Source organism: Chenopodium quinoa, unplaced genomic scaffold, assembly GCF_001683475.1.
Source record: "Chenopodium quinoa cultivar QQ74 unplaced genomic scaffold, ASM168347v1, whole genome shotgun sequence".
NCBI classification, from domain to species: Eukaryota; Viridiplantae; Streptophyta; class Magnoliopsida; order Caryophyllales; family Amaranthaceae; genus Chenopodium; species Chenopodium quinoa.
The window spans coordinates 3451676-3467646 of NW_018745105.1; the positions used below are offsets into that span (position 1 = coordinate 3451676).

At 35.4% G+C, this 15971-nt stretch overlaps 1 long non-coding RNA gene across 1 annotated transcript; it reads left to right on the plus strand.

Annotated features, from left to right (window-relative positions):
* Positions 1–2256: 2256 nt before the first annotated feature.
* Positions 2257–3681, plus strand: LOC110709973. The gene is made up of 2 exons (XR_002509077.1): positions 2257–3063; positions 3414–3681. It is a non-coding gene; the product is annotated as an uncharacterized LOC110709973 (long non-coding RNA).
* The last annotated feature ends 12290 nt before the right edge of the window (positions 3682–15971 follow it).

Consider the following 15971-nt stretch of genomic DNA (forward strand, 5'->3'; position numbering starts at 1 on the left):
GTTAAGGTTAGGATAAAAACGACCAAGCATAAAACACGTAGGCACAATGATGCAAAGAATAGTTCGCAACCTAAGGTCATGTTCTATGTTCGACTATGGTCAAGTTTATTTGGTGTCAATAGGGACCATGGTTAAGAGTTTGGACGCGTTAGCAAGACAGCCTCCCTTGAGGGTGTATGCCAACGGGCGGCTCCGCGAGTTCGTGATGAAATCGAACTCGACTCCATGGTTTGGGGGGATTTAATATTTCGAATGAACATTTATTGCAATGAGATTTTTTGGGTTGATAGAGCTTATATCCCCCGGGGCTAAGACGCATGTAGAACACACACGTTTTTTCAGAAAAATCGAAGGAAGTTGAACGTGAGAAGATAAAATAAGCCACCAGACTGATTTTAGGACTGCCGTGACACGGCAGAGATTCCCTTTCCACGGTACTGCACACCGTCAGACGGTGCACTGTACCGTGACACGACAGATTCTGCCGTGGCACGGCAGTCAGAAAATCTGACTGGTGCCCAGTTTTCCTTCGTACGCAATCAAGTTATTCAATTTCTCCTACGGGACAGACCTAAACGCGACGTTAAAACGTCTATACTTATGCAAAAATGCAAAATTAATCGCAGGAATATTTTTCAAAAATCTTTCAAGTCTCATCCACTCATTGATAAATAACCAAGAATCCTCCCCAGTGGAGTCGCCAAATTGTAGGCGTCGTTCGAAGTGCGCCTACGTTAAGCATGTGGTGAATATGCTTGGCACTCATAGGAAGTGGGAATTGGCATAATACGATTAGGGACAAGGAAAGTAGGGAGCCGCCAACAAGTTTTTAAGGATCTTGTAAACTGTTCACGGATCATGAAAGGCAACCACGAATAAAGGGACAACGAAGGCAACAACGATTGACCCATGAAGGTTACACCCCATTCATAATCCAAGAGATTACAAACTCCATATGGTTCAGAACCACGAAAGGAGGATCAGGGATGATGGTACGAAGTGAGTCATGGAGTCACATTCGCCCGTATCGGCCTCTACTCGATTCTTATAGTGAAAAACATTCCTGCGATCTTAAAGGCATACAAACAAAATACTCAATTCGCTCCAATCTATTATTATGCTAAATTGGTTGAATATTAATGCAACATATAATTCTAAAATATTGTGACCACTTTAATTAATAACAAGATTAAGAAGGAACCTAAACCGGTTGTCCAAATTATCTTATTAGGCGTGATTTTCAATTACATATTCCCTTTAAACATGCAATATGGTGATCATAAAAAATAATAAAATAAACATTAATATTGCAACTACAAAATAATAAACGAGTTAGAAACTTCAGGGAAATAATAATAAAACAATAATTAAATCAAATTAAAATAGAATTGATTTGGGGCCAAACCCTCAAACAGTTCTACCTTTCACGCCTTGGCTTAAGGATAGAACCACGAGTAAAGTATGGACTCCTGGGAGTGCTTGAAGAAGGAATTTTGAAAGAATAAGGGTAGGCTAGTGTTTAGGCTAGAGCATAGAAGAGAGAAAAATAAAGAATTAATTGATGCCCCGTACATCAGAAATGAGGGGGTATTTATAGAAAAAATGTGCTGAGGGAACACACGGAACCCTAAAATGATAAAAACCCTAAAAAAGTATCCCGCGACACGGCAAAGTGTACCGTGACACGGGAAATCCCACCGTCATACGGAAAACATTCCCGTGACACCTTGCACATTTTGTGTGACACGGGAAATATTTAGTGAACGGGGGAGAAAACGCGTTAAGGGTTTACGCGGAAAGGACACGACAATTCCCGTGTCATAGCAGGTTTCCCGTGTCATGGAGAACCCCATCGTCAGACGGGAAAGTTTCCCGTGACACGGTGGACTGTTGCCGTGACGCGGGAATTTTCAGTCCGCTTTTCCGTCTAAATTCATTTTTAACCCTAATGCTTGGCATGCATTTTAAGTGCCGATTGATAATTTCGGGCCATTTTCTGATTTTATTATTATTTGGGCTAAAATAAATAAAAAGTTTGCGCCAAAATAAATAATAAAACAGTAAAATAAAAAAAGGTTTGGGCTAAATTAAATAATAAGTTTGGGCTGAAATTAAAACTATGCTTTGACCAAACATCAAGACTAATCCATGGACTATTCAAAATACGATTTTTTAAGCACTCTCGGCATTAAATACTGAACCCGACCAATAGTGGGGGTGAAAGGTTGTTCATCATCGGGTTTGGCTTTAGGGAGACATTTTTAGGTGTCTACAGTAAGTGACACTACAGTTAGGCCAAAAAGGCTAAGGGTGTGGAAATATATTAAAAAAGTCAAATAATCACTACCACAAAAAGTGGCAAAAGTAACACATAATACTTAACTATTAAGTTGGACAGGCGTTCTCTAGAAGTAAATAGAACGCCTTTGTTAGAGGATAGCTTTATATGTTGAATCAAATAGAACGCCCCTCATTAAGAACAGTTTAATATAATTTACCATAATAAAAATAAAAATAAAATAAAATATGGATATACATTATAGAACGGTGTTCTATTTTGACAGTTCCCACTTGATTTGTCAGTTATTATTTTATTTCAACCACTCCCTACTAGTTAAAACCTAATCCCCCTAATTTTCACTTAGCTTCTAGCCTTCTACCGCCTCCTCTTTCTTCATTTTCTCTATAGCTCCTCCTCTTCAATGAAATTTTGCTTCTTTCATCTTTAGATCCCTCTATGCTTTCTTTCATCTCCAACATAATCTAGAGGTTTCTATTTCAATAATTCCTTTTCCGACCCCCCTTTTCATTCGAGTGCGAAATCAATTTCGATCCATGATTCTCCCACAAGCCCAGATTGGAACCTTCGAATTACTTTCTCCATGGAAAGCATTCCCCGTGAATCTAAGCGCTACAAGCACCGCCATCACCGCCACCACTACTGCCATAGAAGCTCCATCACCATCACCTTCACCTTCACCTTCGTTGCATAGCCACCGCCTCGGGTTGTTAGATTGCATCGTCCTACTTCAACAAGAGCATTTAAAATTCGATTTTTGGGAGGTATGGAGAAAATCAACACTTATTATGAGCAATACATAATATTTTTATTTTATTTTATTCAATTTTGGGTTTGAAATTTTGTCAATTCTTGTTTTTATAATATAAAGGGTAATAATAATTTTATCGCTTTTTATTATATATTTCTGTCATATCAATTCGATTTTTAGGATAATGGGGATTCAATTTTTGTTTGTTGATGAATCAAGGTATAAAATGGATATGAAATTTGTACAGTTAAACACTATTGTTCTATCAATAAACATTCAACCACTATTTTTTTCTTTCAGAATTACCAAATCCGTCTTCATGTATAGATAAGCCTTGAAATCTAATAGACTTTTTTGTTGCAGGGATTTACATAATAAGGTTTTGAAGTAAAGGAGCTTGATACAACGTAAATTGATTTGGTGATTTTGGTCGTATCAGCTGGGATAATTCTAGAGATCGGAGTTGGTTTTTAGCATCTAATATGAACTGTAATTTTGATTATACTAGATTGATTTTGTACCTGATTTCATTTTCTATGTATATTATTATTGAGTTGAATTGAAATCTTAATTCATTAGTCCATTTGTAAATTCTTGATTAAAGTTAATAATGCATTAGTTTTCTTACTTAGATCTAATCTATTATTGTAATCCAGACTACCGCTATTTAGCATTCGAAATTAATGCTTTCGTATAATATTTTTTCCAATCGTTTTAACTTTTTTTTTGAAAAAAAAGGAATAAAAAGAGAACTGATTTGTGAGATAGACGTTCTCTTTTTTAGGCTTATGAAACACATGTCACTAGGCAACCGTTCCATTTTCCTTGTTTTCTAACTAGTCGGAATATAGCATTGGAAACGCTTATTTATACAAGCGTTCTATATTGTATTGAATATAGAACGCCTCTTGAAGATGTCTTGTAAACTTTATAAGCCACCCTAGTTGAAGAACGCCTCTAAGGCGTCCTATAATGCTTATTTAAGGCGTTCTATATTGACCTTTTGTGGTAGTGAATAGTGACACTTAGGCTGGGTAGGGCCGGTATGCTAATGATGTAGGGATCAAGCCCCCAAGTCTAGCTCTAAATAGTTAGGGATGAGCATTGGAGATCCCTTGATATGATCATGTATGACGGTGAATGTGAATGAATGCATTTTTATTACGGCTGCACCTCGATGTGAGGTTCCCTACGTATCCGGTAGGAATCAGGCCGAACGTAGCTCTAGACAAACCTCTTATAAGTGTGTGTATACCTCAAAGAGGCCTTTGAAGGGTTGTAACGTGGTTAGGCTAAAGGTTGAAGAAGAAAGAGTTAAAGGCTCAAGACCCTAAATAAGCCCCCAAGGTGTGCAACCTTGCTTTTGAAATCTTCATATTTTTATGCTTGAGGTTTCCTCACTTTTTAACTCTATTTCTTTGTTTATTTTTTGCTCTCTCTTTTTTGCTTTATCATTTTTTATTTTGATAAGTGTGAGCAATCCCAATCATGCGGTTATAGACACCCGTTTGTGTCTCCCATAAATAAAACCCAGTGATGAATACCTTTCATGTCATTTATTATCAAACAAAGTGAAAGTGTGAAAATTCTAGTGATGAAGATGTTTTTATTAAAATATCTCTTCTTTCTGTTTTTGAAAATATTTCTTTTCTTACCCTATTTATGAAAAACGTGCATTCCAATTTAGTTTGTTCCATGATATGGTTCCAATAATAGTGTGGTAGGATGGGTCTTGAAAAAACCTTTCTAACGATATATTATAAGCCCAATTCCGATGAATAATGAGGAAGTTATGGCCAAAATACTAAAGTGGGCCCAAACCGGATTTACCTACGACCCAATGATCAGGTGGAGGGTCCAAAGGTTTAATCCTATTCCTAAACTAATTAGGATTTATTAGAAGATTCTTTGAGTTTCTAAAAGATCTTAATTATCCTTTTTGAAAAGATAAAATCAAAGAGTTTGAAATTGAATAAAACTTTCCTTTTTTTACATCCTAGTTCTATTCGAATTCAAAGATGTTCAAAGACAGTAAGATATTATATTTGTGCCTCATAATCTTTATCCAAATTTTATATGGTTGGATAGATCTTGAAATTATGTTTCCAATGATATATTATAATATTAATTCCGAGCTATAATAAAAAAAATATGAATGGAATACGAAACTCTATCTAAAACAGACATCCTTCCACTATTTCGGCCATATCTTTTTATCTACAAAAGATTTTAATCTGATAACAATTGGATTGGAAATTAGACTTCAAGTGCTTTCCATCGACATATTATATGACTTATTTGGACTTCTGGATCAAAAGATATGAAAAAAACAAAATCCGCAAAAACCTGTCTTAGCATCGCCTGACGACAAGTTCGTTGCCTGGCGTAGTGCAGCGCCTGACGACGAGCTCTGTCATTGGCAACATGATGAGTTTTATTCCGATTTGAATTTTAACTCTTTTCTATCGGTTTCCAGGCTATTTTCTTATAAATAGGGTCCCTGGACCTCCGTTTTCAATTATCAACTCTCATCAAGAATTTCTTGATTCTCTCTCTCTCTCTCTCTCTGTTTCTAAACCAACCCTTTTACAAACACAATTCTGCATTCACAAGATCTAGACACACCTAGCCAAGTTCAAAGTTGCCTTTGCCCTAGACGTGAAAAGTTGATAATTTCTGAGGGTTTGGTCCCAAATCCAGTTAAAAATATTTAACTCTTTCTTTCAATCCTTTAGTTATTTATTTAATTTTATTATTTTCCTTGAAGTTACTAACGTGTGTATTTTTGTAATTAGAAAGAGATACGAGGCATCCAAGTAAGTAATTTAATTGTTTTATTGATATTATGAAATAGAAATCATGCTTAGATTATTATTTTGATTCCTAGTACCATGTTAGGATGTTTTATTGCTTCCTAGTATCATGTTTAGGTAATAACTAAAATTTCTAATATCAAGTATGATTATTATGATGCTTATTATTTCTTTCCTAATATCATGTTAGTATCCTGTTAGGGTTAAAGCTTTGATCTTTGATGTTTAGTGACATGCTAGGGTTTGATATTAATCTTGTTAGTATCCTGCCTAAGATTTTGCTAATAATATTATGCTTTAACATGATTATTTTAATTATGATTGTTATTTCAATTATGATTATTATTGTTATGATAATGATTATTATGTTGCTTGATTGTTATTATTATTATTGCTTGATCACATCTTTTATGCATGTTTAAAGGGAATTTGTACTTGTAATCACGCTTAATAAGATAATTAATAATCTTGTTTAGGGTTAGTTTGATTATAATTCAAGTGATCACCAATAATAGATTTATTTGTGCATTAATATTCAACCAACATAGATAAATTGGATTAGGGTAAACCCAATGATTGCATGTTAGTCAGAAAGCGCACATGAATACGAGTAGAATAAAGTAGAGGCCTATTATTAGGGCGAGTTTTTCTCTTTTAGATTGGATTTGCACTCTCATCCTCGAAAACCAGTCATGGTTCCAGACCTATTGGAGTTAACGATCTCCTAGATCTTTAAGGGGTGTAACCTTCACCCTGTGAACGGTTTACAAGTTCCTAAAACTTGTTGGCGACTCTATTGCTCTAGTTTCCTTCCCTTTAGACGCCACCATACTTAAGTGTATGATCACAGTGGTGTTCAAGTTTGGGGTAATGCTTAAAATATTCCCTACAGTTTTTTGGCAACTGCACTGGGGAGAATTTCTATTTTAATTCCTAAAATTTATTTTGGCAATGATTTAGAATGAGTGGATGAGACTCGAAAAGTTCTAAGTATTTCATGAGCGTAATTTTGATTGACATTATTGGCATAAGCATAAAAAAGGTTCTCATTGGAAAGACCATCCGTAATGATTCAAAAACATAGGATTTTTTTTTACACGTAGGAAATTTGAGAAATATCTTTCACAACTAGAATCAAAATAGTACTGCGAAAACTGGAAAATTCTAAAAACACAGAAAGCTGTTGAGGCATGTAGGAACTAGTGTCTAGAAAACAGAGTGCGTCGCCTGAAAAATGGCCTCGTCGCTTGGCGACAAACTTTTCGTCTGGCAACGGAGTCATTTTCTGGCGACAAACTCTGTTTCCTGGCGCCAAGTTGTTCCAATACCGAGCCAGAATTCTTCCTTCTTGTTTTGACTGGTTCTAGCACTGTTGGCTCGATTCTACTTCGTGATTGAGTTTTTCTCTCTTTTCTATAACCCATTTTTTTTCTACATATGGACATAACCCTCTGGGAATTCATGCTCCATCTACCCAACCGAACGCTCCTGGAAACGAAGGGTACATCCAAGAATGTTGAATTTACCAAACCATGGAAGTGAGTTTAACTCGCGGGGTCCCATCGACACGCGCCAACCCTTCCAAAGGTAAGGATTCCGCGCGGTGCATCTGGACTCATAACCATGGACCCTCTTTGATTAACCCATATCCTGAACATTAGAGAACTAGAGACATGGTTAGGTTGCAAAATCATTGCATCATATTGTTCTTACTTGACTACTTGTGCATTATTTGTCGTGCATACTCTATGTGTTTTTCCGAACCGTTTGTTTGACTTGTGATTAAGTATAAATAAACTAATTAATGACTAAAGGACTTTTCCTAATTAATTAATTAATTAATTAATTCGAGTAATTAAAGTCTAATAAATCAATCAAACCGACTTAGTACAACTTTAGACCAGTCCCTTTAGAGTAAAATACTGAAAACAGTCCCAGATTGATGTTCCACCAATGGCGCAAAAATTAAGGTTGTGGCGCCAAATGCTGCTGTGCAACACTGGACGAAAACTCTATTGTCTGGCGCTGCACTTCAGTGTGCGGCGACAGTTCAGTTTATTACCCGAGTCATCACGACGAGTCTAATTAAACAGCTTATTAATCACTTTGATCAGTGTGTTAATGGCAGTAGCCATATTTAGTCCTTAATTGAGTCTAAGCACTTAGTTCCATGGTCATACACAAGAGTCAAAGCATGTCCCCTACACTCACTAGTTTAGCACACACTTTGTATATGTCACCATAAACATGAGTCGTTTTCCGTCATTCGAGTGGGGGATCCAATCTATTCCCATTCTTTTCCATATTCTCTTCCCATGTTGAATAGAGCTTGATTGAAAATAAATAATAAAAAAATTATCCTTAATTAATTGCTTAAGTATCATGTTTAGGGTAATAACTAAAATTTTTAATATCAAGTATGATTATTATGATGCTTCTTATGTCTTTCCTAATATCATGTTAGTATCATGTTAGGGTTAAAGCTTTGTTCTTTGATGTTTAGTGACATGCTAGGGTTTGTTATTAATCCTGTTAGTATCATGCCTAGGATCCTGCTAATAATATTATGCTTAACATGATTATTTTAATTATGATTATTATTTCAATTATGATTATTATTGTTATGATAATGATTATTATGTTGCTTGATTGTTATTATTATTATTATTGCTTGATCACGCCTTTTATGCATGTTTAAAGGGAATTTGTACTTGTAATCACGCTTAATAAGATAATTAATAATCTTGTTTAGGGTTAATTTGATTATAATTTAAGTGATTGCCAATAATAGATTTATTTGTGCATTAATATTCAACCAACATCGATAAACAGGTTTAGGGTAAACCCAATGATTGCATGTTAGTCAGAAAGCGCACATGAATACGAGAATAAAGTAGAGGCCTATTATTAAGGCGAGTTCTTTCTCTGTTTAGATTGGATTCGTACCCTCATCCAAGAGAACCTATCATGTATCCAGATCTATTGGAGTTAACGATCTCCTGGATCGTTAAGGAGTGTAACCTTCACCCTGTAAATGGTTTACAAGTTCCTAAAACTTGTTGACGACTCTTTTGCTCTAGCTTCCTTCCCTTTGGACGCCACCATACTTAAGTGTATGATCACAGTGGGGTTCAAGTTTGGGGTAATTCTTGAAATATTCCCTACAGTGATCTATAACTCACTTGGCATTCATGTTACTCAGGCATGGTACCGAGCACTCGATAAGAGACGCAATATGATACGTGTTCATCTCAAATACATGTTTATCTCAATGACATTGTAACACTTGTTGTTTTGCACACTTTTATTATTTTTTTGCTATTGAAATCATTCAAGATTTTGAAATTGCATAAGTTGCACACCATCCCATTACAAGGTTAGGTAGATGTAGGTTGAAAAAAGAAAGGTCAATCGTTAGACAAGGCTCAAAGTGGTTTCTCAAGAAAGGATTATGTATTTGAAAGGTGATTGTAATATGATAGGCTACAAGAGGTGCCTCAAATTATTAGTATACCTTCTGCTTAGTTTAGCGTGGATTTTTTTTATGCAATCCAATGATCACATGCAAGGAAAGAAATGCTCATTTTTATTAAGAGGAAAAAGTAAAATCCTACAAAATAAATCTAATGAAAATATGAAGGAGGAATCAAAGAAATAATAAAAAGAGATCACGAAATCTTGTTGTTGCCCGCCTTGTGTCTTGTGCTTTATCATCACTCGGTCTTCTTGCCAGCTGAAGGTACGGTAAGCTTGTTATTATCAATCAAATATTGGATGGCCTCTTTTAGCTTCCAACAACTCTCAGTAGTATGACCTATACCTTGATGGTACTTGTAGTGTTCATTTGGGTTCCAACTAGGCAACCTCTTTTCAGGTGCGGGATCTTGAATAGGTCCAATGGGAGTAATGAGTCCCTTGGCATGGAGTCAATCAAAAGCAGTATCATAGCTCATCTCGATAGGGGTGAACTCTTTCTTTAGTTGCTTTTTAGGTCTTTGATTATCCATGCAACTTCCATTATGATAGGAAGATCCGGAAGAAGTATCGTCATTCTTTCTACTCTTGCCACCATTATTATTGATTTGACCTTCTTGTCACTTAGAGAAATATGAAGGCACTTCGAATCAAGAAGGTCTTGAATTCGATCTTTTAGGGTGAAGCACTCTTCAATGGTGTGACCATGGCCTCTATGGTATTTGCAATAGGAGTTTGGATCCCAGCTGGGAAACCATTTCTCAAGTGGTGGGTCTTAGCTTGGACCAATGGGATGAATAAAGTTTCGACCGTGAAAATAGTCAAAAGCTTCATTATAAGTTATTCCTATCGGTGTGTATTCCTCAATGGTCCGTTTACCCGTGGTTTAGGAGCATTGAATTTTCCTTTAAAGTCTTGATAGGAAGAGGAAGAAGGAAGATACCTTTCCACTTCATTCTTATGGTCTTGGTGGTGGTAGCGTTGTTTGATGACTAATATTCGATCTGCTAGTCCTTCCACCATATTCAAGAGCATGACGCTGATATCTTACAGTTTTTGAACGTCTTCTTTTAGACTTGTCGAGTTTTTCTTGGTATCATCTAAGAAATTTCCTTCATCTTCCTCAATCATGGTCACTTCATCGAAGTTATATAGCCTGCCTTGATCAAGGGCTCACCTACAGGTGTGATAAAGAGCAAAGGATCGAACGATGCTTGATCTTCTGCGATGGCTAGAATCTTAGAAGTTTTATTATTATCGATCAGGTCTTGAACAGCTTCTTTGAGTTTCCAACACTCCTCAGTGTCGTGACCTTTTCCCTGGTGATAGTTGCAGTGTTTATTAGGATCCCACTTAGGTGCCTAGCTTCTAAAACTAAGTCTTTGATGGGTCATATGGGCATGACTAGTCCTTTGTGGTGTAGCTTTTCGAAAGTTGTCTCGTAACTCATACCAAGTGGAGTGAACACTCTTTTTGACCTTTGGATTCGTTGTTTAGAGGTGTTTGTAGCGTGTAATTCATTAATGGGAGAGGAAGAAAAAGGATGGTCGTTCTTCTTTCCTTTCGCATTATCAACTTTCACAAGGTCGTCTTCGATATCAATGCCTATGTCATAGACATCCTTAAAAGTATCCAATTTGTGTTGGTATTTTAAGTGCTTTGCATATTTTTCTTGGAGGTTCTTGATGAACATCCTTATAGACTCTTTTTCAGTAGGAACCTCAACCATATTAGTGGAAGTTTCCCTCCATTTGTTGAAGAAAGAGGTGAACCCTTCGTTTTCTTTTTTTCTTTAACATCTCAAGTTGTCTATGGTCTGTTTCAAATTGAATGTTGCACTTATATCTATCTATGAAACCGTTTTTTTGGAATCCCAAGAAGAGGTCTTCTCATTTTCTTTAACATCTCAGTAGGAACGAATGTATTATCCTTGATTAATCATCCTTCATTTCTTGACCAAGTACTGCGAAAAAGGAAGTCATGGATTTTTATTGTTAATTATTTGAATCAAACTCTATTCAACATGCATGGATGGGAAGAGATCATGGAAGAAGGGGGGGAATGACATATATGGAGAAAGCGTGTGGGGAGTGGAAAGATGATGTAGATGGAGAGATGTGGAAAAATTAGGAATAGAGTGGACCCCCAATTCAAATGATTGAAAGAGCGACTCATGCATGAACCTAAGACATGGTCATGGTGAGAAAATAGTATGTGCAAAGTGTGTGAATACTTGTGAGTGTAAGTGATATGTTCAAGACTCGTGTCATGACCATGTGACTAGACTATGTCACTAGACTCAAAGAAAGGCTAAGCTAAAACTTGCGTAAGACCATAGGGCTATGTGCTTAGACTCAATTAAGGACAAAATATGACTTCTGCCATTAATAGACTAATTAATTAGACTCAGCGTGAAGACTCAAGCAGGAAACTAGACCATCGCGCAAACAATGGGACTGTCGCGATGCACCAGCACCATCGCGGCGCGGCGCGGCGCGACATTGCTGTCGCGTCACGCCAGAGACTAGCGTGTCGCGCCATAGGCCAAACCTCGATGTCATTGTTGAAACGTTGGTCTGGGCCTGTTTCCAGTGTTCTTCCTTAGAGGAAAAACCTGTAGTTGTACTAAGTCAGGTTTGATCAATTTATTTAGACTTTAATTACTCATATTAATTGGTTAATTAATTAAGTAAAGTCCTTTAGCTATTAATTAGTTTATTTAGACTTAATCACAAGCTAAGAAAACGGTTAGTGTAAATATGCACAAGCAAGAGATGCACAAGTAGTCAAGTAGGCACAATATGATGCAATGAGTTTGCAACCTAACCATGGCTCTAGTTCTCTAAAGTTCAAGGATAAGGGTTAGTCAAAAAGGGTCCATGGTTATGAGTCCGGATGCATCGCGCAGAAGCCTTAAGTTTGGAAGGGTTGACGTGTATGAATGAGACCCCGCAAGTTAAAATTGCTTCCACGGTTTGGTGAATTCACAAACTCGGATGTACTCTTTTCATTGCAATGAGCGTTTGATTGGGTAGATAGAGTGTGAATTCCCAGAGGGTTATGGCCATATGTAGAACACATATGGGTTTAGAAAAGTGAGAAAAACTCAATCAGGAAGTAGAATCGAGCAAACAGTACTTGAACTGGTCAAAGCAAGAAGGTAGATTTCAGGCTCGGTATTGCAAGAAATTAGCGCGAGACAACAGGGCATGTCGCGAGATGATGACCCTGTCGCCATATGACATTGTTGTCGTACATCGTAGTTCCATCGCACTAGGACGGGCACTATTTTCTCAGCGCTAGTTCCTACATGCCTCAATAGCTTTCTGTTCTTAGAATTTTCCAGTTTTTCGTATCATTATTTCGATCCTAGTTGTGAAAGATATTTCCCAAATTTCCTGCGTGTAAAATATCCTATGTTTTAAACGCATTACGGATGGTCTATCCAATGTGGACCTTTTTTTTATGCTTATGCTAATAATGTCACTCAAATTTACGCACATGAATACTTATAACTTTTCGAGTCTCATGTACTCATTCTAAATTATTTCCAAAATAAATTTTACGAATTAAAATAGAAATCCTCCCACTAAAGTCACCAAAATTTTAGGGAATATTTCAAGCATCCCACACTTGATCCCCACTGTGATCTCACACTTAAGTATGTTGGCGTCCAAAGAGAAGGAAGCTAGAGAAAAAGAGTCGCCAACAAGTTTTAGGAACTTGTAAACCGTTCACAGGGTGAAGGTTACACCCCTTCACAATCCATGAGACCGCTAACTCCATAGTGGTTTGGAACCATGACTGGATATTCGCGTATGAAGGTACAAATCCAACCTAAAAGAGATTGAATCTGCCCTAAAAATAGGCTTCTACTTTATTCTTTTAATATTCCTGTGCGCTTTCCGACTAACATACAATTAATATATTAATCCTAAACCTGTTTAATCTATGTTGGTTGAATATTAATGCACAAAAAAAATCTATTATTGGTGATCACTTGAATTATAATCTTATTAGCCTAAATAATATTATTAATTATCTTATTAAGCGTGATTTCAAGTACAAATTCCCTTTAAACCTGCAAGAGAGGGCGTGATCAAGCAATAACAATAAAATATATCAAGCAACATAATAATAACAATCATCATCATCGAAATAATACTCTCATAAAAGCACAATAATTATTAGCAAGATCCTAGGCATGATACTAACAAGATTAATAATAAATCCTAGCATGTCACTAAACACTAAAAATCAAAGCTTTATCCCTAACATGAAAGAAAAAATAGGAAACAACCTAAACATGATACTAAAAAGCAATAAAAGCATCCTAACATGATACTAGGAATTAAAATAATATAAGCATGCTTTCTATAGAAATCGAGCAATTAAACAATTTACTTTGTTGCCTCGTATCTCTTTCTATCAAAACAATACACGCGTAACTTCATGGAAAATATTAAATAAAAAAATTAATTAAATGATTGAAATAGGGATTTGGGACCAAACCCTCAGAAATTATCAACCTTTCACGTTTAGAGCAAAGACAACTTCGAGCTTGGATAGGTGTGTATAGAACCCGTGATACGATATTTTTATTTGAAAAGGCAAGGCTTAGAAAGAGGGAGAAAGATTAAGCATCTAGCTTGAGAGAGAGAAGACAATAGAAGATTGTTGATTGTTGTAAATGAATAAAAAGGGGAAAATACGACCCTATTTATAAGAAAAATAGCCTGAAAACGATAAGGAAAAAGACCGAATCCAACCTGGAATAAAATTGCCTTTGTTTGTGGCACGACAGGGTCTAGCATGGCGTGACAGCTCTGTCGTTGTGCGACAGCCTTGTTGTGGCGCACTAGTTTTTTCATTTCACGATGTTTCACGCGTTTTCTAAAAAACGTATGAAATCCTTAATCTAATCAATTTCAATTAATTAACGCCCGTACTTATCTTTGAAAATAAGAATTAATCTCTTTGAAACACTTATTTTAATTGAGATAGAATTCTTTATATCTAAAAAATATAATTATTATTCCTAATCCCATTAGAAATCAAAATAACCTTTTAGATTGTTCTAGAAGATTAAATTAAATCCTAATAACTTTAGGAATATTAATTAATGGGCCCTCCACTATATCATTGGGCCATATAAAACCATTTCAAGTCTAATTTAGTGTTTTGGCCATAACTTGCTCATTATTCATCGGAATTGGGCTTATAATATGTCGTTGTAAAGCTCTTTCTGAGCCCAATTTAACTAAACTTGGACCCTTATCATGGACCAAACTAAATTGGACTAGACATTTTCATAAGTAGAGTACACTTTCGAAAATAGAAAGAAAGATATTTTTATTAAATCAACCGCATCACAAGACTTTTCACACTTTCACTTTGCTCGATGACGTGAAAGGTATTCATCACTGAGTTTGGTTTTTGGGGAGACACAATTAGGTGTCTACAATAAGATAATTTGGACGATCAGTTTAGGTTCCTTTTTAATCCTGTTGTTTAATCAATTGACCACAATATTTTAGAATTATGTGGTGCATTAACATTCAACCAATTTACCTTAATAATAGTTTAGAGAAAATTGAATCTTTATTGTATGCTTTTGAGATCACAAGAATCACTTTTCACAATAAGAATCGAGTAGAGGCCAATACGGGCAAATGTGACTCCATGACTCACTTTGTACCATCATCCTCGATCCTCCTTTTGTGGTTCCGAACCACATGGAGTTAGTATAATCTCATTGATTATGAATGAGGTGTAACCTTCACGGGTCAATCGTTTTCTCTTATTCGTGGTTGGCTTAAATGATCCATGAACATTTTACAAGTTCCTTAAAACTTGTTGGCGCCTTCCTACTTTCTTTGTCCCTATATATATATATGTATATATATATATATATGTATATATATATATATATGTACATACATATATATGTACATACATATATATGTACATATATACATATATATATATAACATAATTAGTTCATAACAAAAATTAAAGAAACAAAAAATAATATTATTATTCGAGTATAAATAATAATAGCAGGTGTCGTATTCTAAACCATTTTATTTGGATATAAGTTTTAGTTATAATGCTACCAAACTTTACGGTACCTAATTAATAAGTGTATTATTTTTTGGAAAAATTAATAAGATTAATCAAACATAATAGATGTACTAAAAAAACAATTTACATGTACTAATTTGACAAGAAAGTTATTTTATATATGTACTTATGAGTTAGAGCTTAAAAGTTAACCTCATTATGCTCGGTAATAATAATACAACTACTAAATATCTAGCAATTGTTTCATTAATAACTTTAAAAAAACGCTCATGACATTAATATTAGATAATGATTGATTATTAAAAGGCATAACAATTATTAAGATTGTAATATACAAATACTAACACTCGATCAACTATTTTCGAAAAAGTGAGATTGTATAAAAAAAATTCATTTTAAATTAAAATTTTGAAATATATAATGCTTGCTTGAACCACCTATTATTAATGAAAATACTTGAGTTGATAGGTTAAAATAAAATAATGAAGGTAAAAAAGCAAAGAGTAGAGGGTTAAAATAAAATACATTTGGAATACAAGTACTTCCTCTA